Here is an 8,578-nt window from a genome sequence, read left to right as displayed (position 1 = left end):
TATTAAAGGTTTCTTGATGTTATATGGTATTTTAATATCCAGCAATTAAATAACGTATCTTTGGAAAATAATAATTAGTAATGTGCATTTACTGATTATAGATTTTTCTAAGTGAATTTCGGTCAATATTTGGACAAAGCATTTCCAGGAATTATGAAAATCGATTCTGTGTTTTTTGCATATCTTTGAGAATATTCGGTTTTGGAAATTCCTTGGTGTCCAAACTTTTTGGTCTATAAATACTGAAGTTTGATTCTCTTGCAAACTAATCCTCAGAGCCAGCAAAACTACCTCAGTTGTGTTTTTACTGGTGGAGCCGCCTATTGGAGTGGAGAGTACCCTAATTAGGAGAAATCGCTTACGACCGCTCGGTTTATAGACTTCTTTGGGATTGAGAAGCTCTGTTAGTACCATTGGTGGGAAACTAGATAATTGTGGTTTATTGTTAGTTTTCGATTGATTTGATTGACTAACGGTGGTTGAACTTTGATTGCACCTAGTTTGTTTATTCTTGAGAATCTTCGCTTCTGATATAAGATTCACTCAAACTAGATCGAAGTTTCGATGGGGATCTTTAGAATTGTTTGTAGATCTAAAGACGTCTTGTGATGATCAACGTTAAAAGATTCTGTTCTCTATGTGATTGATCATAAGAGATTCAAGTTGATTGTGTGCAGGTGTTTATTGAAGATCAAAGAATTTGAAGACAAGAAGACTTTTTGGGTTCATAATCTTTGGTGTGCACAATACTTGTTTCGACTGGAAAGGGATCCAACTATAATCAGATTTATCCTTTTGATAATCGATTGATTAGATAGTTGTGTAGATTGGCATCAACACACTTCTTTGTGATTAAAAGTGTTGATTGCTTAAGGCTTACAATCACTGTGGTGATTGGTTAGAAAGAGATCTAAGGACCCGACAAAGGTGTTTATGTGATAAACGAGAGAGCCTTTGTCAGACTCATATCACTTGGTTGAAAAGAGTTGTTACCGAACTGATTTCTTGTTCCTTATAGTTTGGAATACGAACCAAAGGAATTGTTCCAAGTGCATAACTTATTGGAAGTTGGTGGCGCATGGATATCGAGGAAAAAAAGTGAACTATAGGGTTAGTTGCTTGGTCTCAACTATACAAAGTTGGTTTAGATTTTGTATAGCGGCTTAATTCTGAGAGTATTCAATCTGGATTAGGTCCCGGGGTTTTTCTGCATTTGCGGTTTCCTCGTTAACAAAATATTGTTGTGTATTTTGCTTTTCTATTTCCGCAATTATAATTGTTTATTATAATTAGAAATAAAATACACAAACGTTAATTCCTATTTACTTGATAAGTTATCCCTTAGAGTTGGTTAAGTCTGAACCTAATATCAAGTAAACACACTTCGTTGATTGCATTGTCTCGATCTCGTATCCATAGACGATCACTCAAAGTATGATACCGATTAGTTGTGTTGTCTCGACTCAGTCCATAGACAATAACTTTCGGAAGAAAGGACTTATAGGTGGAAAAGTTTTAGATTGAGGTATATTTGGGTACCCTCGTCTTTTCAATTGGTATAAGAGCAGACAAACACGAAAAGATCTAACAATCTGTGTTTGGTGCGATCCAACCTATAAGAAATGAATTCGAGTTCTCACGAATCGTCTTCTATTAACGTACCGCCAAGATTTGACGGATCAAATTATCTATCGTGGAAATCTGCTATGAGATCTTGTCTTCAATCACGAGACTTTAATACTTGGATATTAGTCGTCGATGGTTATAATCATCCGAAAATTGCAAATTCGGAAACATAGTATAAACGTTTGGTTGATTACTCGACTGAAGAAAAGGCTTTTACTAAGCAGAATTCAGATGGTTTGAATGCTATTATACATGCTGTAAGTCGTGATCTACAACATCATGTATCATCCTGCCTAACTTCGAAAGAAGCTTGGGATAATCTTCAGATCGCATTCGAAGGAAACACTTCAGAGAAAGAAGCTAGACTTCAAACTCTTTTATCCGACTATGAAAACCTTCGAATGGATGACAACGATACTTTTGAAGAGTTCTACCTCAAACTCTCTGAGATGGTTAATGCTTCTTTCTCACTAGGAAAAACTATTTCTGAAAAAGATATAGTATGCAAGATTCTAAGATCGTTGCCATCAAGATACGATTCCAAGAAGCATGCGATCATAGAAACAAATGATCTTTCTACTCTTTCACGAAGCACACTTGTTGGAAAGATGAATATCTTTGATCATGAATCACAATCTATTCATAATAAGTGAATTTCTTTTAAAGCTACAGAAATTACGAAAACTCCTTTGGAGATGATTCGGTTGAACAGATTGCAAAATTATCTGATGATGAAATTGAACATTCATTATCATTGATCACTAGACAGCTTCGAGAACTCTTAAAGAAAAGAGGTAAGAGATTCTTCAAAGACTCTCATCGATCGTCTCGTCCACATGATCGAGTTATAGTCAAGAAAGATCAGGAAGAGAACGATGAATATTAGCCGTAATGCTTCAAGTGTAAAGGGTTTGGTCATATTGCAAAATATTGTCCCAATCTTAAGAAATACACAGGAAGTAAGGCATTGGCTGTAACTATTAATGAGACTTCTGATTCATATCATTCTGAAGAAGAGGAAACAACTAATATTGCGTTAGTTGTCAATCTTATTTATTCTTCCTGCATTAGTGATTTACCTATTTCAAAAATGGATATGTCTTCCGATGTTTGTAAATCATCTAAGGGAAAAGGGAAAAATAAGACAAGATGCAAAAACTGTCTGAAAAACAGAATTGCTAAAAGGTACTTGAGCTGCCTCAGTCAATCTCAAGATTTTTCGTTTACTCCTGATAACGAAAAGAAACTTTTTCATATGGTACTGGATCAAGGACACTCTGGTTGTTCCAGATTCCGTGATGAGAGGAAATCTCTTATTAATACCGCATGACTGGTATTAATATATATCTTCCTTACTGTGTGTGCCAAGTTTTGTAAAGAAGATGAAATAAAAGGCACCTGTGTAATTTACGGGATTGTTAAATCTAGTAATTGAAAATATTCAAGATATTCGTATTTATAGTAATATTATATTTTCGGTATTATATATGAAAAATATATAAAGGTGATTCTCCTTTTTCGATAATTCCCTGTCCGAACTATGAGTCTGGATCCAATGTCTTCTCTTGACAAGATGCGAGATCAGAAAGATCACTTGTAAAACAGATCTGCATCATCTCTAGACGAGAAATCAAGAGGTAAGATTAAGAAGAGAGATTGGCTTAGCAAGAAGGAAAAAGATAACACTTTGAAGAAAGATCAATGTATCGAAGTGTTAACACACTTCTGTGTTCAATCCAGGACCGACCTACATGCTCTTGCAGAATCCTTCTCAAAGATATCTCAAATGCAAGATGTTCTGGTCAAACAACAAAGTTAGTTACTGGAAGAATTTCTCAATGAAATGCGAAAGTAATAACTTAGTAATGGAATAATTTAGTAATGGACTCCTGAGAATAGACGTCATTTTTTGATTGCTTTCAATAATTGTAAAGTCTATTATGAATAAAACTATCTTATTATGAATAAAATTATTATTTTATAATTTTTCTTGTGATAGTTTTTGGTTTACATAGCATGTGCTTAAATGCTTCTTATTATTGTTATGTATGATTATGAGATGTTTGATTTCGGTTTTATTACCTTGATATTCGATCTCATATTGTGTTAACCCTTGTGGTTTGCGTGACTTTTTGATTTAACGGGATTGAGTTCTAGCCCTTGTTGGTAGGCTTTATCAAAGGATCATGGGGGGTTTTGGGAAACAATATGCGAAAAAGTCACAACATGTTGAATTTCGGTTTAGCATAAAAGCGTATATGTTTCAAGGTAACTTTTGCATCGCAAAGTTAAAACCAGTTTTCAACCTTTCTGGTAAAGTTTGGTCTTTTGTCCTGCGGGAGGATAACAACATTTAATGGGGGAGAGTTCTTTGTGAACTTGCAATTAATGTCATATATTGAGGGGAGATGAGGATGCGGAACTTGAGGTAACAATCTTGTTAGTTAATAGTTTTCCTGTTTAAGAAAATCCATGTTTTTATTTCATATCTCTATTGCTTTTGCTTAACAAAATTTTTCAGTACAATTGATGTTTATTCCATGACGTGTGTGTGGATGTGTGATTCAATTGGTTCAGGTTAAGAAAAACATTTCTTATCTTTTGGTTTCAATTATTTAGGCTTACAAATGTTTCAGTACAATTGATGTGTGTGACTCAATTGTTTTCCGGTTAAGAAAAACCATTGGTGTCTTTGTGAAGTTTAGGTTTACAAAACGTCGGTGCAATTACAGTGATTTAATGTCTATGTTGATTCAATTGCTTCCGGTTAAGATAAACAATTATGCAAGATTAATTTATTGGTTTGTATGAATTGTTTAAGGCTTAAAGAAATATGATTTCGCGATCACTTTTTTAGTCCAAGTGATGTCCGGATAAGAGAAACTAAGATCTTCGGATCCAAGTTAGACTTATCAAATGAGATAGGATTCTGTTATTCAAGTCTAGCCGAATGCCTTAACGAGAATTACTATTTAACTGACCTAGTATTTGTCTTGTTAAAATAGAAGGTCTAAGTTTTTCCTTGTGAAAAATTAGAACCTGATGAGAAAAATAAAGTTAAGTATTTTATCTATTTTGGTCTTATCGAACAAGGGATTGTATTTATACAATCGGTTAGCAAAGAACTAAGTGATTAGTCGATTTTTGGTTTGTTAAACTATCCAAAATTGATTTATGCAATTGTGTTCTAGATGACATATTAAAATCAAAATTACTTATAGTTTCGGTTTTAGTATTGGTTATCTAAAGATGGTGTGTAAAACCCTCGTGCTTAACTCTTATAGGTTTACGTCTACTCTTTGTGAGATTTGTAAGATCCTTTCGGTTTGTCCTTTATTTTTTCGTTTCTTTGTCATTTTTGTGACAAAAAGGGGGAGAAATATATGGAGTAAACAAGTGGTATTGGCTTGTATGAGTTAATATCACTAAGGGAAAGGACATTGTGCTAAAACGTTTATTCTAACGAGTAGAGTGAAAGCATAGACTAAGAGGGAGTCGCATACCATGTGATATGTAGTTATGAGGTACTACATTGAATTAACAAAGTTGTGCGGATTGAAAATCTACCTAGCTTACCTTTAGGGGGAGTATTATCTTTGTTATTATGGTGTCAACAACGGCATTTGAAGATTGAATTTAATGCAGGTTATGTGATGTTGAACTTGGAATCAAGCGTATGTGTATAATGAATTCTTGTAATTTGTTTAACCATATGATGTAAGAGTTTTGTCACTAAAATTGACAAAGGGGGAGATTGTTAGAGCATTGCTCGGTTGAACCCACCAACCGTTGGTATGTCAAGTTTGGTTGTCATATTTTAGTGAATCAAAACTCATTTAAAGAGTACCATCATTATATACTAGAGTCAACTTCGTATAGGTTATCTTGAAAGTATTAGGATTTGAGACTTACAAGTATCACAAGACTTGAAGAGGGTGAAGATGTATGGATCTACAACAACAATCATCCTTCCTCTTGAGGTTAGTAATATTTGACTTGAAATGTTTCATTCCCTAACGTATCTTTCAAATCGTGCATATTGAAAACGAAACTGCGAAGCTGTGTATGAAACTCTAGATAGACATAATATTAAGGAATACGATACGAGGTTTATTGCTTAACCATTAAACTTTGTATATGAGATATCGACATAATCGTTTAAATGCTATTGTGATTATGCATGGGTGTGAGTGAAGATTTCATCCTAGGAAAAAATGTTTACATTCGTATAAATTTTATTAGTAAAACTGATCTTAAGTAATCACTCAAGATGGTACGTTCGATGCCTTGCAAATAGTAACTTTTATTAGTGAAAGGTGAACCGATCCTAGTAAGAGGTGCAAGTAAATTTGCAATAGGGGAATCGATCCTTGTAAAAGGTGTCATAAATTAGTAGTGTGGGGAGAATCGATCCTGTGAACATGTGAAACAAGTTTTTAGTAGTGAGGGGAACCGATCCTATGCACATGTGCACCAAATTACAGGTAGTTACCATAATATGTGGGGAACCGATCCTAATACTTAGTCAATCACCGAATTTTGGTAACTAGTGTGACTATGTAATGTACTCACAGGAGGTAGAACTGAAAATTGTTTCTGTAGAACCGTGATACCCATGATTAGTGATTTGATAGGAAAATCAATCACATGGTTCTTGGAAGTCGAACGCTTTCGTTTCCAAGATTGTAAGTATGAAAGAGGACTTACGAAATAAGGATGTCGTCATTCTTTGAACACGAGTTGTAACTCTTATCATTAATTGTTTAAAGATATTCCTTGATAGCTAAGGAGAATCCCGGGATCCAAATTAATTGAGAATTTTTTTATTAAAGGTTTCTTGATTTTATATGGTATTTAATATCCAGCAATTAAATAACATATCTTTGGAAAATAATAATTAGTATTGTGCATTTACTGATTATGGATTTTCCTAAGTGAATTTCGGTCAATATTTGAACAAAGCATTTCTAGGAATTATGAAAACCGATTGTGTATTTAATGCATATCTTTGAGAATATTCGGTTTTGGAAATTCCTTGGTGTCCAAACTTCCTTGTCTATAAATACTGAAGTTTGCATCTCTTTCAAACTAATCCTCAGAGCCAGCAAAACTACCTCCCTTGTTTTTTACTGGTGGAGCCGCCTATTGGAGTGGAGAGTACCCTAATTAGTAGAAATCTCTTACGGCCGCTCGGTTTAAAGACTTCTTTGGTATTGAGAAGCTCTATTAGTATCATTGGTGGAAAACTAGATAAGTGTGGTTTATTATTAGTTTTTGATTGATTTGATTGACTAACGGTGGTTGAACTTTGATTGCACATAGTTTGTTTATTCTTGAGAATCTTCTCTTCTGATATATGATTCACTCAAACTAGATCGAAGTTTCGACGGGGATCTTTAGAACTGTTTGTAGATCTAAAGACATCTTGTGACAATCCAACGTTAACAGACTCCGTTCTGTGTGTGATTGATCACAAGAGATTAAAGTTGATTGTGTGCATGTGTTTATTGAAGATCAAAGAAGATTTGAAGACAAGAAGACTTTTTGGGTTCATAATCTTTGGTGTGCACAATACTTGTTTCGGCTGGAAAGGGATCCGACTATAATCAAATTTATCCTTGTGATAATTGAGTGATTATATGGTTGTCTAGATCGGCATCAACACACTTATTTGTGATTAAAAGTGTTGATTGCTTAAGGCTTACAATCACTGTGGTGATTGGTAAGAAAGAGATCTTAGGACCCAACAAAGGTGTTTATGTGATAAAAGAGAGAGCCTTTGTCAGACTCATTTCACTTGGTTTAAAAGAGTTGTTACTGAACAGATTTGTTATTCCTTTACTGTTTGGAATACGAACCAAAAGAATTGTTCCAAGTGCGTGACTTATTGGAAGTTGGAGGTGCAGGGATACTTAGGAAACTAGATGAACTATAGGTTTAGTTGCTTGGTCTCAACTATACGAAGTTGGTTTAGATTTTGTATAGCGGCTTAATTCTGAGAGTATTTAATCTGGACTAGGTCCCGGGGTTTTTCTGCATTTGCGGTTTCCTCGTTAACAAAATCTTGTTGTGTCTTTTACTTTTCTATTTTCGCAATTATAATTGTTTATTATAATTAGAAGTAAAATACACAAACGTTAATTCCTATTTGCTTGATAAGTTATCCCTTAGAGTTTGGTTAAGTCCGAACCTAATATCAAGTAAACACACTTCGTTGATTGCATTTTCTCGATCTCTTATCCATAGGCGATCACTCAACGTGTGATACCCATTAGTTGTATTGTCTCGACTCAGTCCATAGACAATCACTTTCGGAAGAAAGGACTTATAGGTGGAAAAGTTTTAGATTGAGGTATATTTGGGTACCCTCATATTTTCACTAATTCTTCCCAAAGCATTAATTTTCCTTACTACTCCACGGTTCGGGTGAGTCCGCGAATTTCAAAGTCAAACCGCAACCAACCCGTTAAAAGGGCAGATTTGAAAATCTCATCTGTGTATGGCCTACAGATCTTGTGAATTGGGTTTCACCCGCAATTTTGCGTACGGATACAAATGAGAACCGCGGTTCCATAATTTTTTCTCACCCCTACTTGATCCTAAGTAACGTGGGATGATAAGTGGTGTCTAATGGGTACGTGGTCAAGTTACTTAGATATTCTAGAAGTAAATCACTATCGTCATCCTATGCTATGCCAAAATTTAAATTTATGGCTTAGCATATATCTGGAGAAAACGTGACCATTATGGGGTTTGGAAACAACCCATGTGGGATTGGAAACTTAGTTTCCGGTGATATAAGATTAATTAGCAAAATCCAAGTATTCGTTCAATATATTTTTACAGGTTAAAAACAAATATGAAGAAATTGACCACGTATGGTTTTTCTTTTCCACATTCCGTAGATAAAGCCATAATGTGTCCGCCTAGTACTTTCTATAATGGGTATAAT

Source organism: Papaver somniferum, chromosome 7 (assembly GCF_003573695.1).
Source record: "Papaver somniferum cultivar HN1 chromosome 7, ASM357369v1, whole genome shotgun sequence".
Lineage (NCBI taxonomy): Eukaryota > Viridiplantae > Streptophyta > Magnoliopsida > Ranunculales > Papaveraceae > Papaver > Papaver somniferum.
Note: the sequence above shows the minus strand (reverse complement) of the source record.